Below are 25,208 nucleotides of genomic sequence, written 5' to 3' on the forward strand. Positions count from 1 at the left end.
GAGAAAGACAAGTATCAAATGATTTCACTCATCTGTGGAATATAGACAACAGAAAAACTAAAGGAACAAAACAGCAGCAGACTCACAGAACCCAAGAATGGACTAACAGTTACCAAAGGAATGGGACTGAGGAGGATGGGTGGGAAGGGAGGGATAAGGGGAAAAGGAGCATTATGATTAGCGCACATAATGTAGGGTGGGGGTTGCACGAGGAAAGCAATATAGCACAGAGAAGAGATTCTGTAGCTTCTTACTATGCTGATGGATAGTGACTGTAATGGGGTATGTGGTGGGGACTTGATAATGGGGGAAATCTAGTAACCACAATGCACAGTGTTGTTCATGTAAATGTGTATTAATGATACCCACCCCCACAAAGAATCACATCCCACAGGTTGCTTGTTAGTCCCTTCTGTGGGTTATTCTCCACAGACCTCTTTGCATAGGAAAAGTTGAAGGTGGGCTTAGAATGAATAATGCAGGCACTGTATGCTCATGACTACTGGCATGGTGTCATAGTGCCACCTGGGCTTAGGGGAGGCAAGAGCCTATCCCCCTGTGGCCATGCTATTTCATCTCAACCTTAGGGTCTTCTGTAAACATGGTATAACTGAATTGACTTGAAGGAGTTGTGTCGATTGCCTTTACCTGATACAGGAGAGTTGCTGAATAAATAGTAATGCTGTGTCTTCAATTGATTGGAGAGTTAAACCCATTTACAGTTAAAATAATTACTGATAAGGAAGGACTTCTACCATTTTGTTATTTTCTTTAGTCTTATGCCTTTTATGTCCCTCATTTTCTCCCTGCCTTCTTTTATGTTCAGGTGATTTTTTTTTTTGTCGTGGACTGTGTTAATTCTCTTCTCATTTTCTTTCTTTTTTTTTTGTGTGTGTGTGTATGTATTTTTTTTTATATTTTTAATATACAATCACATTAGCAACATTGTGGTTACTAGATTCCTCCCATTAATCAAGTTCTCACCACATACCCCTCACAGTCACTTTCCATCAGCATAGTAAAATGCTATAGAGTCTTTTGTGTATATTTTTAAGATACTTTCTTTGTGGCTACTATGGTGATTACATTTAACATCCTAAATTTAGATCTATTTTGAATTGATACCAACTTCAAAAATATAGAAAAACTCAACTCCTATACATCTTCTTTCTCCCTTTTACATTGTCACAAATTACATCTTTATGCATTGTGTGCCAGGTAACACAGATTTACAATTATTTTTATGCATTTATACTTTGAATCCTGTAGGACAGCAAATGTGGAATTATAAGACAAAATTACAATACTACTTTTATATTTTCTCATGTATTTACCTTTTCTGGACATCTTTATTTCTTCATTTGACTTTGAGTGACTTCACTGATCTTTCATTTCAACCTGAAGCACTCTATCTTTTCCTGTAAGGGAGGCCAGGTGTTAACAGACTCCCTCAACATTTATTTATTGTGGAATGTCTTAATTTCTCCCTGCTTTTTGAAGGATAGTTGTACTGGATATAATTCTCAGTTGACAGTTTTTTTTTCTTTTACTACTTTAAATGTCATTCCACTGTCTTCTAGCTTCCAGGGTTTCTGATGAGAGATCAAGCATGAACATTACTGAGAGTCCTTGTATGTGACAAGTTACCTCTCTTTTGCTGCTTTTGTGATTCTTTTTCTTTCAGCGGCTTGATTGTAATGTGTCGGTGTGGGTCCTGAGAGTTCTTCCTACTTGGAGTTTTTGAGCTTCTAGGATTCATAGGTTCATGTCTTTCATCAATTTCAGGAAGTTTTCGGCTATTTTTCCCCCAAAACATTCTTTGTTCCTCTTTCCCTCTTCTTTTGAGACTCCTATAATGTGTATGTTGGTCTCCTTGTTGATGTCCCATGCATTCTTTAGGATCTGTTCCTCTTTTTTCTTTCTCCTTTCTGCTTCTCAGACTTGATAATTTCAGTTATCTTTTAGGTTTACTGATTTGTTTTCCTGCTCAAGTATGCTGCTGGACCCCTATAGTAAATTTTTCATTTCAGTTACTATACTTTTCAGCTCCAGGATTTCTGTTTCTTTCATTGTTAACAATTTATTTTTACTGGCATTTCTGTTTTTTTTCATAGATCATTTTCCTGATTTCCTTTAGTTCCTTGTGTGTTTTCCTTTAGTTATTTGAGCACATTTAATGCAGTTGTTTTAAGGTCTTTGTCTAGTAAGTCCTACTTGTGCCTCACCTTCAGGGATGGTTTCTGTACATTTATTTAGTTCCTTTGACTAGTTATACTTTTCTGTTTATGTGCCTTGTGATTTTACTGTTGAAAACTGGACAAATGTACTAGCTCTTGAAGTCAGATTTTCCTCCTTCCTTACAAGGATTTGTTATTTTTTGTTTGTTAAAGGCTGTGGGAGTCCTTTTTGTCTAGTGACTTTCTCAAGCTGTCATTGCAAAGACTGCGTTCCTTGATAGGGTCCTTAGTCCTGTTCTGTAGCTTGTGTTCAAGTGGTGTTTTACCAGAGAATTCCTTGAACACAAGGAACTTTCCCATCTCCCAGTTTTTGCAAATTGGCTCTGTGCCTGGCCTCTCCTTCAGCTCTTGATTAGCCTTGCATTATGCCTAGGAATCAGCCCAAGGTGGGAGCCTAGGGTCTTCTCAATCCTTGCATGAACATGCATCTTGCCCTGGGCATGTGGGTGTCATTTCAGAGTTTTCTAGTACGCACTGTTGCTTTAGCATGTCCAAATCTCCCAGAGAAGCTCTCCCCGGCTTTTGCCTTAGGCAGTGTAGTGTGTCTTTGGACTGTAATCTTTTGCCGTAGGCTCCGAGGGTTGTTAATTCTCCTTGCAGTGTTTTCAAGTTTTTTCAGCCTTTTCAGCCTTTCAGCCTGAGTTCTGAGTTAGATGAAACACAGAAGAGTCCCTGTGTCAGTCCTTCAGGTATTCCCCAGACAGGTTAGGACAGACATATACACTAAATTGTGAGTAAGGTCTGCTCTGCCTCCTAGAACCAGGGAAACAGTCCCACACTGGCATCCCAGGCTGGTGCCATTTTAAGACCAAGGCCTACATACTGCTCCCCTGGCAGAGAGGGTGGGCCGGAACAGCAGAATCTAAAATCTGCCCAGCCTCCTGTAGAACCTGTTTCCCTGTTCAACACTTGGGCTGGTGGGTGTAGACTTCTGACTGCTTTGCAGAGTTTTCACAAATTGGTTCTGACAATTTCTGTTTGTTTTCCAATGTGTGTGTGCCTATGTAATGTGGGGAGGTGGGCAGTGGAGGGAATGAGGGCTTGGGGCTTCCTGTTGAGACATTTTGCTGATGTCACTTCTGTCAGTTCTTTTGAGTGAAAAATTTAATTCTTTTAACTGTCATTTTTCACTGAGTATGAAAATAGTAGCAGTTATTTTTCCTGGATTTAGTAATGGGGCATTTGAATGAAATTGAATTTATTGCCCCCCCCCTTTTTAAAGCAAAATAAAGTAGGAAAAAAGTTCTAAGTTACCTTGATTGTAAAATAGCATATGGAAGTTAGACTCTCATTCGTTCTCAGTAAGTTTATCTTTGCTATTCTTAGGGTCTGTTCTTTGAATCAGTAAATAAGAAATTATTCAGTGGTCTATGGGAAGTTGTGTATGTGGACAGGCAGGGAGCTCTGCTGGTCTGAGCATAAGGGCTATCCCATGACCATACGGGAGGGTGTGGGGTGCTTTGTCCGAGAAGAGGGGACTGGATAAAGATGGACAGCAGAGCCAGGCCTTTGGATGGCCTCTTGTGACTAGACACAGAAGCAAGTAGGGGCCCAAACAGGAGGCTGGGCTCCACAGAGTCTTTCTTGCTCAGTTTTGCAGAGCAGGGATCTTTCAGAATTCCAAATGCTTGGGGATTGTAGAACTGTGACCCAGTACTTACATATAACCCAGCTCCTGGCATCTCCCCACAAAGGCTGGGCAGTGCTACATCTCAGACAGACACATACTGTTCCTACAGGAGAAGTGGGCAGGTTTCTGCCTTTAGATCAGGCTTTGTGGCCAAATGAATAACAATGGGGCCAGGCTTTGGGGATTTCAGGGTTGTGAACCTGTAAAAGTGTTTTTCTCTCTTGTTTTAAAAATGCAGTGTTACTGTGGCTCTTGTCTTTGTGGTTCCAATGCCCAGCAGAACCTCAGCCATCACCTCTGTATTCCAGGTAGGAGGCCGGGCATGTCCTGGAGTCCTGGGTACTTCCATGCTGCTTGCCCAGCATGGGATTCCTGGTCATACCTGGCAGCAGGGGGTATGAGTGAGCAGGTACCTGCAGGTGCTTTTTCAAGGAAGAAGGGGGCTGGGATGCTGAGGTGGGTAGCTCTCAGGAGGGAGGGAAGCATGGGCATGAGGCTGACTTCTGGACTCTAGTTGATGGTTCTCATTGATGCTTTTGGGTAGTGTGAGCAAGCACATGGGAGGCAAAGCAAATGTTAAGCCCTGTTGGGGAGGATAACATGAGATCTGTTAGCTTGCATACATGCCTTTTCTGTGTTTCCTTCTGGCATTAATATTTTAGTCTGCTGCTGTTTTTGGCTTTGCCCTTTATTTTTCACTGCACCCTGTTGGCTCTGTGTGCTTCTTGTCCTGGGCCCCTTCTGACCAGCTGAGTGCTGGGATTCGAACTGGGTGAAGCAGAAGCTCCCCCATGGGGGAGAATGGACTCGAGGAGGTCTCAGGCACTTCTCTGTCCCCCTCTGTCCCATGTGGTATATTTGGTGGGGGTGTCCTTAGTCCTCTCTCTGCAGACATGGATTTCCTCCTGGCTGGAGGGAGGGGCCAGACCTAGGCTTGAGGTCTCAGGGAGTCTCCTGTTCAGAATGTGAGAAGAGGTGGAAGCACGCTGGTTAGTTCTTCATGGGCCACAGGCCTCAGTGGATGGGGTGCTGAGACCCATAGCCTCATCAGGATCATCTGGGGGACAGTGTGGCATCAGGTGCTTGTTTTTGGGCAGCCTGGAGCAAACCCACACCTTAAAGCCTCCCTAACCTCTAGGAAGTTGTTGGATTTCTTTTGGGGCATGTTGAGTTTGAAGTGATCTTAAGTCCCTCAGGGCTATGTTAAGGCCTAGATTCCTTTGTTTTTTCCAGTTTTGACATCCACTGAAAGCCCAGTAGTTTGCGTGGTAAGCCCAGTAACGAGCCCTGGGAATTCTGGGCCTGTTGACAGAGTGGCTCTGCCCAGGGTCACACCCTGCTCCTCCTCCCTTCCTCCAGCGCACTGGTGGGCACAGTTGGCTTCGCTGCTGTCCTCCTGGTGCTGTGTTGCATCTGGGTCCTGGTTCTTGGGACCCTGGTGATCCCTGCTCAGCGTGAGCCTGAGGCAGTCAATAAATACCACAGACTCTGGGGCAAGGCAAGAGTCCTGGTCACCTCCACCCCTCACTAGGATGGGCTGTGAGCAGGTGCCAAGTGCCCATGTTTGTTTGTTCCAACCTTTGGTTTTCAATCAGAGGTGGGGTCGCCGTCCCATGGGAAGTCTTAAAAAAAAAAAAGCCTGTGCTTGGACCTCTCTTCCCCCCCTTTCAGAGATTGGTTATCTGAGGTGGGGGCTGCAGGGGTGCCTGGGTGCGTGTGTGAGCGTGTGTACTTTGAAAAGGCCTCTCCAGCAGCTTCTGGTAGGCACTGGAGGTTGGAAAGCATTGTTTTGGAAAAAAAAGGTAAACTTAACAGTTGGTTGTAGAAGGTCTCCGTTCTGAAGTCCGTCAGGCTCCAGGCCCTTGGTTGAGGCTGACCATCTTGCTGACTGTTGAGTGGGATTGTGGGCTAGAGTTTTTGGTACCTAGTTAAGAAAGTTATATTCAGGAAGTTCAGATACTTGGTGAATTGAATTGGTATGATGCTAGTAGCCTTTTAAAAATGATTAAAGTTTATTTTAACATATTGGAAGGTTTAAAGTAATATAAAATAATGCTGTGATAGAACATTTGGAACTATAAAAATGGATAGGAAAAATTACCCATAATCCCACTGTCTAGGTAGCCACTGTTAACACAAAGCATATGCATTATTCTACGAATAGGTTTGAATTTATTTTTAAGTACTAGAGACCCCTACCATAGGTAGGATTTTGTCTTTTTCACTCATTACTTTTTTTTAAATTTTTTATTTTGTTATCATTAATCTACAGTTACATGAAGGACATTATGTTTACTAGGCTCCCCCCTTCACCAAGTCCTCCCCACATCCCTGTTGACAGTCACTGTCCATCAACATAGTAAGATGCTGTAAAATCACAACTTGTCACCAAGTTCACAGTCAGTGTCCTTCAACATAGTAAGATGCTATCAAATCACTACTTGTCTTCTCTGTGTTGCACAGCCCTCCCCGTGCCCCCCACAACACTATACATGCTAATTGTAATGCCCCCTTTCTCTTCTTCCTGCCCTTATCCCTCCCTTCCCACCAGTCCTCCCTAGTCCCTTTCCCTTTGGTAACTATTAGTCCATTCTTGGGTTCTGTGCTTCTGCTGCTGTTTTGTTCCTTCAGTTTTCTTTTGTTCTTATACTCCACAGATGAGTGAAATCATTTGGTACTTGTCTTTCTCCGCCTGGCTTATTTCACTGAGCATAATACCCTCTAGCTCATCCATGTTGTTGCAAATGGTAGGATCTGTTTTATTCTTATGGCTGAATAATATTCCATTGTGTATATGTACCACATCTTCTTTATCCATTCATCTACTGATGGACATTTAGGTTGCTTCCGTATCTTGGCTATTGTAAATAGTGCAGCGATAAACATAGGGGTACATCTGTCTTTTTCAAACTGGAGTGCTGCTTTCTTAGGGTAAATTCCTAGAAGTGGAATTCCTGGGTCAAATGGTATTTCTATTTTGAGCATTTTGAGGAACCTCCATACTGCTTTCCACAATGGTTGAACTAATTTTCATTCCCACCAGCAGTGTAGGAGGGTTCCCCTTTCTCCACAGCCTTGCCAACATTTGTTGTTGTTTGTCTTTTGGATGGTAGCCATCCTTACTGGTGTGAGATGATATCTCATTGTAGTTTTAATTTGCATTTCTCTGATGACAAGCGATGTGGAGCATCTTTTCATGTGTCTGTTGGTCATCTGAATTTCTTCTTTAGAGAACTGTCTATTCAGCTCCTCTGCCCATTTTTTAATTGGATTATTTGCTTTTTGTTTGTTGAGGTGAGTGAGCTCTTTATATATTTTGGATGTCAACCCTTTATCGGATCTGTCATTTTCAAATATATTGTCCCATACTGTAGGGTACCTTTTTGTTCTATTGATGGTGTCCTTTGCAGAACAGAAGCTTTTCAGCTTGATATAGTCCCATTTGTTCATTTTTACATTTGTTTCCCTTGCCTGGGGAGATATGTCCATGAAGAAGTCACTCATGTTTATGTCTAAGAGATTTTTGCCTATGTTTTTTTCTAAGAGTTTAATGGTTTCATGACTTACATTCAAGTATTTGATCCATTTTGAATTTACTTTTGTGTATGGGGTTAGACAGTGATCCAGTTTCATTCTCCTACATGTAGCTGTCCAGTTTTGCCAGCACCATCTGTTGAAGAGACTGTCATTTCCCCATTGTATGTCCATGGCCCCTTTATCGAATATTAGTTGACCATATATGTTTGGGTTAATGTTTGAAGTCTCTATTCTGTTCCATTGGTCTGTGGCTCTGTTCTTGTGCCAGTACCAAATTGTCTTGATTACTGTGGCTTTGTAGAAGAGCTTGAAGTTGGGGAATGAGATCCCCCCCCACTTTATTCTTCCTTCTCAGGATTGCTTTAGCTATTCAGGGTCTTTGGTGTTTCCATATGAATTTTTGAACTATTTGTTCCAGTTCACTGAAGAAAGCTGTTGGTAATTTTATAGGGATTGCATTGAATCTGTATATTGCTTTGGGCAGGATGGCCATTTTGACGGTATTAATTCTTCCTAGTCAAGAGCATGGAATGAGTTTCCATTTGTTAGTGACCACTTTAATTTCTCTTAAGAGTGTCTTAGAGTTTTCAGGGTATAGGTCTTTCACTTGCTTGGTTAGGTTTATTCCTAGGCATTTTATTCTTTTTGATGCTATTGTGACTGGAATTGTCTTCCGGATTTCTCTTTCTATTGGTTCATTGTTAGCTTATAGGAAAGCTGCAGATTTCTGTGTGTTCATTTTGTATCCTGCAACTTTGCTGAATTCCGATATTAGCTCTAGTAGTTTCGGAGTGGAGTCTTTAGGGTTTTTTATGTACAATATCATGTCATCTGCAAATAGTGACAGTTTAACTTCTTTACCAATCTGGATTCCTTGTATTTCTTTGTTTGGTCTGATTGCCGTGGCTGGGACCTCCAGTACTATGTTAAATAACAGGGGGGAAAGTGGGCATCCCTGTCTTGTTCCCGATCGCAGAGGAAAAGCTTTCAGCTTCTCGTTGTTCAGTATGATGTTGGCTGTGGGTTTATCATATATGGCCTTTATTATGTTGAGGTATTTGCCCTCTATACCCATTTTGTTGAGAATTTTTATCATGCATGTATGTTGAGTTTTATCGAATGCTTTTTCAGCATCTATGGAGATGATCATTTGGTTTTTGTCTTTCTTTTTTTGTTGATGTGGTGGATGATGTTGATGGATTTTCGAATATTGTACCATTCTTGCATCCCTGGGATGAATCCCACTTGGTTATGGTGTACGATCCTTTTGATGTATTTTTGAATTCGGTTTGCTAATATTTTGTTGAGTATTTTTGCATCTATGTTCATCAGGGATATTGGTCTGTAGTTTTCTTTTTTGGTGGGGTCTTTGCCTGGTTTTGGTACTAGGGTGATGTTGGCTTCATAGAATGAGTTTGGGAGTATTCCCTCCTCTTTTGTTTTTTGGAGAACTTTAAGGAGAATGGGTATTATGTCTTCTCTGTGTGTCTGATAAAATTCCGAGGTAAATCCGTCCGGCCCCGGGGTTTTGTTCTTTGGTAGTTTTTTGATTTCCGCTTCAATTTCGTTGCTGGTAATTGGTCTGTTTAGATTTTTTGTTTTTTTCTGGGTCAGTCTTGGAAGGTTGTATTTTTCTAGGAAGTTGTCCATTTCTCCTAGGTTTCCCAGCTTGTTAGCATATAGGTTTTCATAGTAGTCTTTAATAATTCTTTGTATTTCTGTGGGGTCCGTCGTGATTTTTCCTTTCTGATTTCTGATTCTGTTGATTTGTGTTGACTCTCTTTTCTTCTTAATAAGTCTGGCTAGAGGCTTATCTATTTTGTTTATTTTCTTGAAGAACCAGCTCTTGGTTTCATTGATTTTTGCTATTTTATTCTTCTCAATTTTGTTTATTTCTTCTCTGATCTTTATTATGTCCCTCCTGCTGACCTTAGGCCTCATTTGTTCTTCTTTTTCCAATTTCGATAATTGTGACATTAGACCATTCATTTGGGAATGTTCTTCCTTCTTTAAATATGCCTGGATTGCTATATACTTTCCTCTTAAGACTGCTTTTGCTGTATCCCACAGTAGTTGGGGCTTTGTGGTGTTGTTGTCGTTTGTTTCCATGTATTGCTGGATCTCCATTTTGATTTGGTCCTTGATCCATTGATTATTTAGGAGCGTGTTGGTAAGCCTCCATGTGTTTGTGAGCCTTTTTGCTTTCTTTGTACAGTTCATTTCTAGTTTTATGCCTTTGTGGTCTGTAAAGTTGGTTGGTAGGATTTCAATCTTTTGGAATTTACTGAGGCTCTTCTTGTGGCCTAGTATGTGGTCTATTCTGGAGAATGTTCCATGTGCACTTGAGAAGAATGTGTATCCTGCTGCTTTTGGATGTAGAGTTCTGTAGATGTCTATTAGGTCCATCTGTTCTAGTGTGTTGTTCAGTGCCTCTGTGTCCTTACTTATTTTCTGTCTGGTGGATCTGTCCTTTGTAGTGAGTGGTGTGTTGAAGTCTCCCAGAATGAATGCATTGCAGTCTATTTCCTCCTTTAATTCTGTTAGTATTTGTTTCAGATATGTTGGTGCTCCTGTATTGGGTGCATATACATTTATAATGGTTATATCCTCTTGTTGGACTGAGCCCTTTATCATTATGTAATGTCCATCTTTATCTTTTGTTACTTTCTTTATTTTGAAGTCTATTTTGTGTGATACTTGTATTGCAACACCTGCTTTTTTCTCTCTGTTGTTTGCATGAAATATCTTTTTCCATCCCTTGACTTTAAGTCTGTGCATGTCTTTGGGTTTGAGGTGAGTCTCTTGTAAGCAGCATATGGATGGATCTTGTTTTTTTATCCATTCTATTACTCTGTGTCTTTTGATTGGTGCATTCAGTCCATTTAAATTTAGGTTGATTATTGAAAGGTATGTACTTATTGCCATTGCAGGCTTTAAGTTTGTGGTTACCAAAGGTTCAAGGTTAGCTTCTTTACTATCTTACTGTCTAACTTGACTCGCTTATTGAGCTATTAGAAACACAGTCTGATGATTCTTTATTTCTCTCCCTTCTTATTCCTCCTCCTCCCTTCATATGTTGGGTATTTTGTTCTTTGCTCTTTTTGGGAGTGCTCCCATCTAGAGCAGTCCCTATAGGATGCCCTGTAGAGGTGGTTTGTGGGATGCAAATTCCCTCAACTTTTGCTTGTCTGGGAATTGTTTAATCCCTCCTTCATATTTAAATGATAATTGTGTTGGATACAGTAATCTTGGTTTGAGGCCCTTCTGTTTCATTGCATTAAGTATATCATGATATTCTCTTCTGGCCTATAGGGTTTCTGTTGAGAAGTCTGATGATAGCCTGATGGTTTTTCCTTTGTAGGTGACCTTTTTTTTCTCTCTGGCTGCCTTTAATACTTTGTCCTTGTCTTTGATCTTTGCCATTTTAATTATTATGTGTCTTGGTGTTGCCCCCCTTGGATCCCTTGTCATGGGAGTTCTGTGTACCTCTGTGGTCTGAGAGGCCATTTCCTCCCCTAGTTTGGGGAAGTTTTCAGCAATTATTTCTTCAAAGACACTTTCTATCCCTTTTTCTCTCTCTCCTTCTTCTGGTACTCCTATAATGCAGATATTGTTCCGTTTTGATTGGTCACTCAGCTCTCTTAAAAATTCTTTCATTCCTGGAGATCCTTTTATCTGTCTCTGCATCAGCTTCTCTGCGTTCCTGTTCTCTGTTTTCTAGTCCATTAATGGTCTCTTGCATCTCATCCATTCTGTTTTGAAGTCCTTCCAGAGCTTGTTTAATTTCTGTATTCTCCTTCCTCAGTTCTTGCATATTTCTCTGCAAGTCCATCAGCATGGTTATGACTTTTGTTTTGAATTCTTTTTCAGGAAGACTGGTTAAATCTATCTCCTCAGATTCCTTCTCAGGGGAAGATTGTAGCAGATGTCAAGGCTGTCTGGGTTAGTCTTGTCTGGATCAAATTTTTTTGCCTTTTCATGTTGATAGATGCAGTGGTGAGCTATTGACTTTCTGTCAGCTGGGAGAGTCAAGCCTCTTCCCACTTGCTCCTGGCTTTCTTTACTGGGACAACTGCGACCCCTAGTGGCTTGTGTTGGGCAATTGCGTGTAGACTGGACCTCTGTATCTTGCCCCGCGGGTATGGAGGAAGCTCTGTTGCTGTCAGCAGGTGTGGCCAGCCTCAGGCTGCTTCTCTGCTTTGGCAGGGCCCCGGTGGGGTACTGGACGGGGGGCTGTTTGGCTGTTTAACTCCGTGAGGGGTCTCAGAGCTGTTGCCCAGGGGGTTAGTGTGCCCGGAGTTCCCTGGAATTTCCAGGTGCTGGACAGTGACCTGGGATGCTTCCTTCCAGCTGTGGCGTCCCTGTCCCTTTAAGACTTTCAAAAACCACTCGCTTTTCTTTGTCACAGGGGCGCCAGCTTCGGGACCCGCTCACAGGTCCTACTGTCCTGCTTCCCTAGTTTCCAGCACCCGACTCATGCACTGTGTCTGCACTCTGCTGTGGATGGCTGGGGCTCGGTGTTGAGCAGGACTGGGCTCCCTCTCCCTCCCCGCACCGACTCCTCTCCTCCCGCCAGGAGCTGGGGGGAGGGGCGCTCAGTTCCCGCCGTGCTGCCGCTTGTGTCTTACCCCTTTCACCAGGCGCTGGGTTCTCACAGGTGCGGATGTATTCTGGCTGTTGTCCTGTGTCTTCTGGTCTCTCTTTTTGGATTAGTTGTATTTGTTGTATTTTCAAAAATATGTATGTTTTTGGGAGGATATTCCCACTGTCCTACTCACGCTGCCATCTTGGCTCCGCCCTCTCACTCATTACTTTTTTTTTTTTTTTTTAGAGGGCATCTCTCATATTTATTGATCAAATGGTTGTTAACAACAATAGAATTCTGTACAGGGGGGTCAATGCTCAATGTACAATCATTAATCCATCTCAAGCCTAATTCTCGTTAGTCTCCAATCTTCTGAAGCATAACGAACAAGTTCTTACATGGTGAACGAATTCTTACATAGTGAATAAATTCTTACATGGTGAACAGTGCAAGGGCAGTCATCACAGAAACTTTCGGTTTTGATCACGCATCATGAACTATAAACAATCAGGTCAAATATGAATATTCGTTTGATTTTTATACTTGATTTATATGTGAATCCCACATTTCTCCCTTTATTATTATTATTATTTTTAATAAAATACTGAAGTGGTAGGTAGATGCAAGATAAAGGTAGAAAACATAGTTTAGTGCTGTAAGAGGGCAAATGTAGATGATCAGGTGTGTGCCTATGGACTAAGTATTAATCCAAGCTAGACAAGGGCAGCAAAACATCCACGGATGCAGAAGATTTCTCTCAGAACAGGGGGGCTGAGATTCTGAGCCTCACCTCTGTTGATCCCCAATTTCTCACCTGATGGCCTCCCCGCGACTGTGCCTGTCTTAGGTTGTTCCTCCCTTGAGGAATCTTACCCGTCTCTGGCTAACCAGTCATCTTCCGGGGCCATACAGGGAGATGTCAAGTTGGTAAGTGAGAGAGAAGCCATATTGTTTGAAAAGGTTAGCTTTTTACTTCTTTGCAGATTTATGCCCTGTGGCTTCTATGTCCAGCACTTGTCTCGAGGTATCTTTACCACCTGGAGGAATTATGATACTCAGTAAATTCGATATGAGGCACAAATTCTATTTAAGGGTTGTAAATAGGAAGGAAGAAGAAAAGCTATAGAGGTAGCAGACGGAAGAAAACATGGGAGGATTGATTATTTCTTTGACATATCTTCTTGTACAGTAACTTAAGCATGTATAGGTTTTAAACTACCAACTGACTTGCGCTCACATATTAACATAATAGGAATACGGTGACATAAAAACAAAGCAAATCTATAATTACCATCCATCTCCAGTGAAGGCAAGAAAACCATGTAGGCACCCTAGGCATTTGTGAAAATTTGTCTATGATATGATGGATATTGTCCAACTGTACTTGAACAGTCTGAGAGAAATCAGACAAATTAAAGCAGCCCATTTCTGGGATCTGTTCACATCCCATATGTTCTTTTAACTGTAGGTAGTCTATAGTCATAAGATTTTGGAATGCTACAACTTGCACCCCTCCCAACTCCTGGTTGAGTTCCAACAGTACAGATCCGGTGAAATTCGTTGTCTCACTGTATGCACATGCCAGCCTAGACATCTCCCTCCTCATTCCTATGGCAAGTCCAGGAGACGGTGGGCTGGATGCAGCCACAACCGCAGCATCGTCCGGATCCCTGTGGAGGCTTTTTGATGATCGTCCCCCGGCACAAGGCCTCCAGAGAGTGCTGATGCCGGAAGCTCTTCCTCATATCGTATCTTAGTTCATTTTCTGGGTATCCAAGCTAGGCCTTGATCTTCTGCATAGAAACAAACAGACCCTTTGCCCACCCTTTGACATGCCCTCTATACCACTGTGCAGAACTCATTGGAGGTCAGCACACAGGAAGTGCTTTTTTTTTTTTTTTAATTAAGAGAAAGGAATATTATCAGAAAAGAGTACCTCCATAGCTGATCATCTGACACCCTTTAAGTGATCAACATTAAGGATATTTAAAGCATGCGTTGATCTTTGATTTACCAATAGTTTTATCCTGTCAAGGAGTAATCCCCCTTTTCTTTCTTTCTTTTTTTCTTTTTTTTTTTTTTTTTTTAATTTTTAATCTACCCTTACATGAAGAATACTATGTTTACTATGCTCTCCCCTATATCAGGTCCCCCCTAACAACCACATTACGGTTATTGTCCATCAGCTTAGCAAAATGTTGTAGAGTCACTACTTGTCCTCTCTGTGTTGTGCAGCCCACCGTCCCCTTTCTCCCTCCCCCCATGCATGCTAATCTTAATACCCCGCTTCGTCTTCCCCACCCTTATCCCTCCCTGCCCACCCATCCTCCCCAGTTCCTTTCCCTTTGGTACCTGTTAGTCCATTTTTGGGTTCTGTAATTCCGCTGCTGTTTTGTTCCTTCAGTTTTTCCTTTGTTCCTATACTCCTCAGATGAGTGAAATCATTTGGTATTTCTCTTTCTCCGCTTGCCTTATTTCACTGAGCATAATACCCTCCAGCTCCATCCATGTTGCTTCAAATGGTTGGATTTTTCCACTTCTTGTGGCTGAGTAGTATTCCATTGTGTATATGTACCACATCTTCTTTATCCATTCATCTACTGATGGGCACTTAGGTTGCTTCCATTTCTTGGCTATTGTAAATAGTGCTGCGATAAACATAGGGGTGCATCTGTCTTTCTCAAACTTGATTGCTGCGTTCTTAGGGTAAATTCCTAGGAGTGGAATTCCTGGGTCAAATGGTAGGTCTGTTTTGAGCATTTTGATGAACCTCCATACTGCTTTCCACAATGGTTGAACTAATTTACATTCCCACCAGCAGTGTAGGAGGGTTCCCCTTTCTCCACAGCCTCGCCAACATTTGTTGTTGTTTGTCTTTTGGATGGCAGCTATCCTTACTGGTGTGAGGTGATACCTCATTGTAGTTTTAATTTGCATTTCTCTGATAATTAGCGATGTGGAGCATCTTTTCATGTGTCTCTTGGCCATCTGTATTTCTTTTTTGGAGAACTGTCTGTTCAGTTCCTCTGCCCATTTTTTAATTGGGTTATTTGTTTTTTGTTTGTTGAGGCGTGTGAGCTCTTTATATATTCTGGACGTCAAGCCTTTATCGGATCTGTCATTTTCAAATATATTCTCCCATACTGTAGGGTTCCTTTTTGTTGTATTCATGGTGTCTTTCACTGTACAGAAGCTTTTCAGCTTAATGTAGTCCCACTTGCTCATTTTTGCTGTTGTTTTCCTTGCCCGGGGAGATATGTTCAAGAAGAGGTCACTCATGTTTATGTCTAAGAGGTTTTTGCCTATGTTTTTTTCCAAGAGTTTAATGGTTTCATTACTTACATTCAGGTCTTTGATCCATTTTGAGTTTACCTTTGTATATGGGGTGAGACAATGGTCCAGTTTCATTCTCTTACATGTAGCTGTCCAGTTTTGCCAGCACCATCTGTTGAAGAGACTGATATTTCCCCATTGTATGTCCATGGTTCCTTTATCAAATATTAATTGACCATATATGTTTGGGTTAATTTCTGGAGTCTCTAATCTGTTCTACTGGTCTGTGGCTCTGTTCTTGTGCCAGTACCAGATTGTCTTGATTACTATAGCTTTGTAGTAGAGCTTGAAGTTGGGGAGTGAGATCCCCCCTACTTTATTCTTCTTTTTCAGGATTGCTTTGGCTATTCGGGGTCTTTGGTGTTTCCATATGAATTTTTGAATTATTTGTTCCAATTCCTTGAAGAATGTTGCTGGTAATTTGAGAGGGATTGCATCAAATCTGTATATTGCTTTGGGCAGGATGGCCATTTTGACGATACTAATTCTACCTAGCCATGAGCATGGGATGAGTTTCCATTTATTAGTGTCCCCTTTAATTTCTCTTAAGAGTGACTTATAGTTTTCAGAGTGTAAGTATTTCACTTCTTTGGTTAGGTTTATTCCTAAGTATTTTATTTTTGATGCAATGGTGAATGGAATTGTTTTCCTGATTTCTCTATTGGTTCATTTTTAGTGTATAGGAAAGCTACAGATTTCTGTGTGTTAATTTTATATTCTGCAACTTTGCTGTATTCCGATATCAGTTCTAGTAGTTTTGGAGTGGAGGCTTTAGGGTTTTTTATGTACAGTATCATATCATCTGCAAATAGTGACAGTTTAACTTCTTCTTTACCAATCTGGATTCCTTGTATTTCTTTGTTTGGTCTGATTGCCGTGGCTAGGACCTCCAGTACTATGTTAAATAACAGTGGGGAGAGTGGGCATCCCTGTCTTGTTCCCGATGCAGAGGAAAAGCTTTCAGCTTCTCGTTGTTCAGTATGATGTTGGCTGTGGGTTTATCATATATGGCCTTTTTTATGTTGAGGTATTTGCCCTCTATACCCATTTTGTTGAGAATTTTTATCATGCATGTATGTTGAATTTTATCGAATGCTTTTTCAGCATCTATGGAGATGATCATTTGGTTTTTGTCTTTCTTTTTGTTGATGTGGTGGATGATGTTGATGGATTTTCGAATGTTGTACCATCCTTGCATCCCTGGGATGAATCCCACTTGGTCATGGTGTACGATCCTTTTGATATACTGTTGAATTCTGTTTACTAATATTTTATTGAGTATTTTTGCATCTATGTTCATCAGGGATATTGGTCTGTAGTTTTCTTTTTTGGTGGGGTCTTTGCCTTGTTTTGGTACTAGGGTGATATTGGCTTCATAGAATGAGTTTGGGAGTATTCCCTCTTCTTCTATTTTTTGGAGAACTTTAAGGAGAATGGGTATTATGTCTTCTCTGTGTGTCTGATAAAATTCCGAGGTAAATCCGTCCGGCCCCAGGGTTTTGTTCTTGGGTAGTTTTTTGATTACCGTTTCAATTTTTTGGCTCGTAATTGGTTTGTTTAACTTTTGTGTTTCTTACTTGGTCAGTCTTGGGCGGTTGTATTTTTCTAGGAAGTTGTCCATTTCTTCTAGGTTTTCCAGTTTGTTGGCATATAGGTTTTCATAGTAGTCTTTAATAATTCTTTGTAGTTCTGGTCAGTCTGTCGTGATTTTTCCATTCTCATTTCTGATTATGTTGATTTGTGTTGATTCTCTTTTTCCCTTTATAAGTTGGCTAGAGGCTTATCTATTTTGTTTATTTTCTGAAAGAACCAGCTCTTGGTTTCATTGATTTTTGCTATTGTTTTATTCTTCTCAATTTTGTTTATTTCTTCTCTGATCTTTATTATGCCCCTCCTTCTGCTGAGTTTAGGCCTCATTTGTTCTTATTTTTCCAGTTTTGATAATTGTGATGTTAGACTATTCATTTGGGATTATTCTTCCTTCTTCAAGTGTGCCTGGATTGCTATATACTTTCCTCTTAAGACTGCTTTCGCTGCGTCCACAGAAGTTGGGGCTTTGTGTTGTTGTTGTCATTTGTTTCTATATATTCCTTGATCTGTATTTCGATTTGTTCATTGATCCATTGATTATTTAGTAGCATGTTGTTAAGCCTCCATGTGTTTGTGAGCCTTTTTGTTTTCTTCGTAGAATTTATTTCTACTTTTATACCTTTGTGGTCTGAAAAATTGGTTGGTAGAATTTCAGTATTTTGGAATTTACTGAGGCTCGTTTTGTGAGCTAGTATGTGGTCTATTCTGGAGAATGTTCCATGTGCACTTGAGAAGAATGTATATCCTGTTGCTTTTGGATGTAGAGTTCTATAGATGTCTATTAGGTCCATCTGTTCTAGTGTGTTGTTCAGTGCCTCTGTGTCCTTACTTATTTTCTGCCCGGTGGATCTATCCTTTGCGGTGAGTGGTGTGTTGAAGTCTCCTAAAATGAATGCATTGCAGTCTATTTCCCTCTTTAGTTCTGTTAGTATTTGTTTCAGATATGTTGGTGCTCCTGTATTGGGTGCATATACATTTATAATGGTTATATCCTCTTGTTGGACTGAGCCCTTTATCATTATGTAGTGTCCTTGTTTATCTCTTGTTACTTTCTTTGTTTTGAAGTCTATTTTGTCTGATATTAGTACTACAACCCCTGCTTTCTTCTCACTGTTGTTTGCCTGAAATATGTTTTCCATCCCTTGACTTTTAGTCTGTGCTTGTCTTTGGGTTTAAGGTGAGTTTCTTGTAAGCAGCATATAGATGGGTCTTGCTTTTTTATCCATTCTATTACTCTGTGTCTTTTGATTGGTGCATTAAGTCCATTTACATTTAGGGTGACTATTGAGAGATATGTACTTATTGCCATTGCAGGCTTTAGGTTCGTGGTTACCAAAGGTTCAAGGTTAGCTTCTTTAGTATCTTACTGCCTAACTTAGCTCGCTATTGAGCTGTTATATACACTGTCTGGAGATTCTTTTCTTCTCTCCCTTCTTATTCCTCCTCCTCCATTCTTCATATGTTGTGTGTTTTGTTCTGTGCTCTTTTTAGGAGTGCTCCCATCTAGAGCAGTCCCTGTAGGATGCCCTGTAGAGGTGGTTTGTGGGAAGTGAATTCCCTCAGCTTTTGCTTGTCTGGGAATTGTTTAATCCCGCCATCATACTTAAATGATAGTCGTGCTGGATACAGTATCCTTGGTTCAAGGCCCTTCTGTTTCATTGTATTAAATATATCATGCCATTCTCTTCTGGCCTGTAGGGTTTCTGTCGAGAAGTCTGATGTTAGCCTGATGGGTTTTCCTTTATAGGTGACCTTTTTCTCTCTAGCTGCCTTTAAATGTCTTTTCTTGTCCTTGATCCTTGCCATTTTAATTATTATGTGTCTTGGTGTTGTCCTCCTTGCATACTTTCTGTTGGGGGTTCTTTATAATTCCATGGTCTGTTCGATTATTTCCTCCCCCAGTTTGGGGAAGTTTTCAGCAATTATTTCTTCAAGGAGACTTTCTATCCCTTTTCCTCTTTCTTCTTCTTCTGGTACCCCTATAATATGAATATTATTCCTTCTGGATTGGTCACATAGTTCTCTTAGTGTTGTTTCATTCCTGGAGATCCTTTTATCTCTCTCTATGTCAGCTTGTATACGTTCCTGTTCTCTGGCTTCTATTCCTTCAATGGCCTCTTGCATCTTATCCATTCTGCTTATAAATCCTTCCAGGGATTGTTTCACTTCTCTGATCTCCTTCCTGAAATCTGTGATCTCCCTCTGGACTTCATCCCATTGCTCTTGCATTTTTCTCTGCATCTCTGTCAGCATGTTCATGATTTTTATTTTGAATTCTTTTTCAGCAGGACTGGTTAGGTCTGTCTCCTCAAGTGTTGTCTCTGTGATCTTTGTCTGCCTGTAGTTTTGCCTTTTCATGGTGATAGAGATAGTTTGCAGAGTTGGTACGAGTGACCGCTGGAAGAGCTTCCCTTCTTGTTGGTTTGTGGCCTTCCTCTCCTGGGAGAACAGCGACCTCTAGTGGCTTGTGCTGGGCAGCTGTGCGCAGACAGGGCTTCTGCTACCTGCCGGTTTGCCATGGAGTTTATCTCCGCTGTAGCTGTGGCGTGGCCTTGCTGGGGCTGCTCCTCAAATGGTGGAGCCCGGTTGGAGGGGGAGCTGCCGGGAGGCTACTTATCTCCGTAAGGGGCCTCTGTGCTCCCTGTTGCCCAGGGGGTTAGAGTGCCCAGAGATCCCCAGATTCCCTGCCTCTGGTCTAAGTGTCCTGTTCTGCCCCTTTAAGTCTTCCAAAATGCACTCTCCAAACCAAAACAACAACAGCAACAATGAAAGAAGAAACAGAAAAAAAAAAAAAAGGTAAAAAACACGTGATTTTCTTTGTCCTCAGGCACCTGTCCCAGGCACTCGCTCACCGGTCCTGGTGCCCTGCCTCCCTGGCACCGGGGTCCCTGTCCCTTCAAGGCTTCCGAAAAGCACCCACCAAAAAAAAAAAAAAAGGGAAAAATGCGTGATATTGTTTGTCCTCAGGTGCTGGTCCCAGGCACCTGCCCACGTTTTGCCGCCCTGCCTCCCTAGCACTGGGGTCCCCGTCCCTCCAAGGCCTCCAAAAAACACTCGCCAAAAAAAAAGGGAAAAACGCGTGACCCTCTCTGGTCCCAGGCACCTGCTCACAGGCTCTTCCGCCCTGCCTTCCTGGCACTGGGGTACCTGTCCCCCTAAGGCCTCCTAAAAGCACTTGCCAAAAAGAAAAAAACGGGAGAAATGCACGATTTTCTTTGTCCTCTGGCGCCGTTTCCAGGCACCCGCCCACCAGTCTTGCTGCCCTGCCTCCCTGGTATTGGGGTCCCCGTCCCTCCAAGGCTTCCAAAAAGCACTCGCCAAAAAAAACAAAAAAAAAGAAAGGGAAAAACGCGCGATTTTCTTTGTCCTCATGCACCAGCCCCAGCCCCCCGCCCACCGGTCCTGCCGCCCTGCCTCCCTAGTATTGGGAAAAACGTGCGATTTTCTTTGTCCCCAGGCGCCGGTCTCAGGCACCCACTCACCAGTCTTGCTGCCCTGTTTCACTGGTATTGGGGTCCCTGTCCCTTTAAGGCTTCCAAAAAGCACTAGCCAAAAAGAGAAAAAAAAAGGGGGAAAAACGTGCGATTTCGTCCGTCCTCAGGCGCTGGACTCAGGCTCCTGCTCACCAGCCCTGCTGCCCTGCCTCCCTAGCACCGGGGTCCCTGTCCCTTTAAGGCTTCCAAAAAGCACTCGCCAAAAAAAACCCGCTCCAGTTTCTTTCCACCCTCTTGGAGCCGGGGGAGGGGCGCTCAGGTCCCGCCGGGCGGGGGCTTGTATCTTACCCCCTTCTCAAGGCGCTGGGTTCTTGCAGGTGTGGATGTGGTCTGGATGTTGTCCTGTGTCCTCTGGTCTCTATTTTAGGAAGAGTTTTCTTTGTTATATTTTCATAGATCTATGTGTTTTTGGGAGGAGATTTACACTGCTCTACTCACGCCGCCATCCTGCTCACTCATTACTTTTGATCATGCTGTTAATGCTTTGCAAACATCCAACATTGTAAGTGTCTGCATGAGCTATCTGTTGAACATGGCTATGAACTACCTTACCATCCCCTATTGTTCAACATTCAGTTTAACCTTTTTTTTTGATATTGTAAACAAATTGTATTTGAATTTTGAATTTTTAGAGTCTTAGAAATATTGGTGCCAAATGCATATTTCCACCTTTAAATGTTCTCTGTTTTCTTTTTACTAGGAAGAAACATAGCACTATTAAGTTCATTTTGCAGAAGGCAAGATTACCCTGAGTCTCTCATCCTAGCAGTTTTCTCCCAGAATCCTTTGGCTCTCTGCCCTCTGCCCTCTGCATGCAGGCAGACAGAGCGGGTGACATGCGAACAGTGACAAGCTGTTCTGGACTGCTGCAGGGGGCTCTTCTGTATATCATGTTGTGGTATAAAATAAAAGAGCAGTGTTCTGCACCATATTTTACATGGTTTAAAAACCCCACCAAACTTAGGATACTTCGTCCAGCCAGGCGCTCCCTGAGCGGGGCTCAGCAGGGACAGCACTGTGGGGGGACCTGTCCTCACCACACTCAGGAGGGGCCCACAGCCCACCTGGCCCAGCAGTGATGATGAGTCCTTGTGAATCTTCATCTTCTTTCTTCTCCTGGTTTATTTTCTAGTAGAGAAAGAAAACACTGGGATTTTTTAAATTTGAGAGGTGATGGGATTTCTCTGAAGTAGAAAACTTGATAGGAGGGTGTGAGAGAGAAATGGAAGAGCATTAAAGTTTTTATAGCCATAGAGCTGATAGGTGGATCAAACATCTATATCTAAATTTGGTTTATTTGAAAATATTAGTATTTTAAGTTTGCAAGTACAGTTCAAACAAGTTATTTATTGGATGTGAATGTAAATGTTAAAATTTATGTTTAGCTAACATTGCAATGAACTGCAAAGAATAATACATTACATTTCTTTTGCTTATATACAGAAGTGAAGAAAGGACAAAAACAGTATTTCTTTAAAGTTAGTCATTTTGGACCTAATGCCATTTACTTCATTTTAATATGTGTCATGCTAAGAAGAGGCTTAGAGGAAAGAGGAACATCATCCATTTCATTGAGCGCACCTTTAAAAAGACTTATTTTCTGAGGTGTCATTCCTGATATGACACTTGTGTTTAGCCCACATGCTCCTTCTGTTTTCATTTGACCCCATATTGACTGTCCTCCCCACCAGGTCCCCCAGGACAAGACTCAGTCTGCCGTCCCCATTCTTGGGGCTCCTCAGGCCCCTCTGCTTGTTTCTGGGAATGGATAATTTTGAAGGCTGCAGAGGAGTTTTATGGAGTGTGGCCTGTAGGGTCCCTTGTAGAGTCTGCTTGTGGCCCTTGTTGAGGTGTCAGCCTGGCTGGCTGACCAGGAGCTGCCCACCACTGCGATTCCATTTGTCCCCTTAAGCTGGCTGGCTCTCCTGAGGGGTGGGGCAGCTGTCGTTGTGCGTGCGATGTTCCTTCTTTCAAGTCTGGGGTCCAAAAGGTCCAAGCATCCTGAATAGGCTAAAGGCACAAGTGTTGGTCCTTAGCAGGAAAAGCCGACCATGATTTTACCAGTTTGGGTGAGGGCTGCGTCACACCCAGGCTCCAGGGCCTGCAGACAGTGGGAGAGAGCATCTGCACCCCCCTGCTTGTTTTGGGAGGCAGGCCCAGCACCACTTATCCCTGGTATCTTCTCAAGTAGGAGAGGTGTTTAGATGGTGCATAGCCCAGGTGACAAGTGCTCCACATGTGGAAGCATGTGTACAGACTCTTTGGGGTCCTTTGAGGAGCATTGGAGATGGCACACAGCTGGGCAGGTTGAATCATGATGGAGAAAATAACGTTACCTAGTTGATAGTAAAGTAGCTAACAGCATTCCATTTTAGAATTGGCTATGCCACCTGAAATGCTCTGGAGAAAAAGAAGTAAGGGATTTCCATGTGTTGGTTTTACCTTGGGTTTCTTCTCTCCACTCCTTCCCCTTGCTCTCCTTTGCTGCATAGGTGCGCATCCCTCTGCAGCTAGTCCAGTTGAAGCCATCCTGCCCTTCCCAACTTGTCCATACCAGAGGTATATGTTTATTCCTGTAACCCAGCTCTGTGCCTCTCCTGCTGCAGGGGACCCTCCAGTCCCAGAACTTGCCCACAGACCTGAGCTGACTGCAGCCTCTCCCTCCCTTCACCTGTGTGCCCAGCACTGCTGTGAAGGCCAGCTCAGTCCCACCAGCTGTGAGGGCTCCAGCCAGAATCCTTTCCCCTGTCTCTCTCTCCTTGGCACTTTAGGGAGGGAATCCACGTTTTTACTAATAATTATCATTAACACATCATTCTGTCTCGTGTTCTCATTGTTTTATGCTCACTAAGAGTGCCAGCAGAGAGCACACAGTGGTAGGTGGGTAGTGAATGGCCTTCCTTCCTGGCTCTTGGCACCAGGGCTTTGCTGAGTGGGAAAAAAAAGCCTTTTACTTGTTAATGCTGTGTTGGCTGGAAATATCAAAAATACTGAAGCTGGACATCATCAATAGAACAAAAAGACATCCTACAGTATGGGAGAATATAGTCATAAGTGACAGATCTGATAAGGGATTGACATCCAAAATATATAAAGAGCTCACTCACCTCAACAAACAAAAAGCAAATAATCCAATTAAAAAATGGGCAGGGGAGCTGAACAGACAGTTCTCCAAAGAAGCAATTTCAGGTGGCCAACAGGCACATGAAAAGATGCTCCACATCGCTAATCAGAGAAATGCAAATTAAAACCACAAAGAGATATCACTTCACACCAGTTAGGATGGCCACCATCCAAAAGACAAACAACAACAAATGCTGGCAAGGATGTGGAGAAAGGGGAACCCTCCTGCACTGCTGGTGGGGATGTAAATTAGTTCAACCTTTGTGGAAAGTAGTATGGAGGTTCCTCAAAAAACTAAAAATAGAAATACCAGTTGACCCAGGAATTCCACTCCTAGGAATTTACCCTAAGAATGCAGCACTCCAGTTTGAAAAAGACAGATGCACCCCTATGTTTATTGCAGCACTATTTACAATAGCCAAGAAATGGAAGCAACCTAAGTGTCCATCAGTAGATGATTGGATAAAGGAGATATGGTTCATATACACAATGGAATATTATTCAGCCATAAGAAGAAAACAAATCTTACCATTTGCAACGACATGGATGGAGCTAGAGGGTATTATGCTCAGTGAAATAAGCCAGGCGGAGAAAGACAAGTACCAAATGATTTCACTCATATGTGGAGTATAAGAACAAAGAAAAAAACTGAAGGAACAAAACAGCAGCAGAATCACAGAACCCAAGAATGGACTAACAGTTACCAAAGGGAAAGGGACAGGGGAGGATGGGTGGGTGGGAAGGGAGGGATAAGGGGGGCGAAAGGGGCATTATGATTCGCACACATAATGTAGGGGTTTGGAGGCATGGGGAGGGCTGTACAATACAGAGAAGACAAGTAGTGATTCTACAGCATCTTACTGCGCTGATGGACAGCAACTGTAATGGGGTGTGGGGGGGGGACTTGATGATGGGGGGAGTCTAGTAATCATAATGTCGCTCATGTAATTGTAGATTAATGATACCAAAAAAAAAATACTGAAGCCGCCCCCTTGGAGTACTGACATGATCTTCTGGGGGGTGGGTTCATGTTGGGGTGCATGTCTAGCCCCATAGTATCTCTGGCTCTGCTGATGGGCCCTCCTTGTAGGAGGTGTGCAGCAGGTCATAGGGAGAGGGGTAAGGGCATGTTTTGAAGAAATAGTCACAAAAGTGCTCCTAAAATGTGCAGTTTTATGGAGTTAGGACTTTAAAAAGTAGTTGTAGATTCTGAATGCCTAAAGATTTAAATTATTTATTAAATCTATATTACAAATTGGCAACTTGGTATGACAACTAGGTATGACACTCAACAGAAACTTCTGATAACTTCTAAAAAATGTCCTTATTATGCTTACTGCCTAAAGTACATTGTATCTTAAAGCTCTTATGGACTCTCAGGAGGTAGGAAGGCTGAAATATAAAAAAGGCGAGAGAGGTGAGGGGTTGAGTGCCATCAGAGCTCTGTCAGCGCGGGGCTGGTGGCCAGTGTGCAGGCTCTGCTCAGTTCATTGTATGTGGTTGTTTTTTTTTCTCTGTCCCTTTTAAAATTGCCTTTGGCCACTCTTAAGGTCATTTATCTGGGAAGGAGATGTGGCATCAGTTACACTTCTTTACAGAGTAACAGATAGATCGTTGGTGTCTCTGAGCATCTGTGGTCTGACTGCCAGTGAGGCCTCTCTTGCTCCTCTGAAGGGGCC

The 25,208-nt window shown here is 42.4% G+C and overlaps 1 protein-coding gene across 7 annotated transcripts in view; it reads left to right on the plus strand.

Moving 5' to 3' along the window:
• Positions 1-25,208, plus strand: part of FOXK2 (forkhead box K2) — an 83,552-nt gene that overhangs the window by 17,906 nt on the left and 40,438 nt on the right. The window lies entirely within an intron of this gene.

Source organism: Manis javanica, chromosome 4 (genome assembly GCF_040802235.1).
Source record: "Manis javanica isolate MJ-LG chromosome 4, MJ_LKY, whole genome shotgun sequence".
In the NCBI taxonomy this organism is placed as follows: domain Eukaryota; kingdom Metazoa; phylum Chordata; class Mammalia; order Pholidota; family Manidae; genus Manis; species Manis javanica.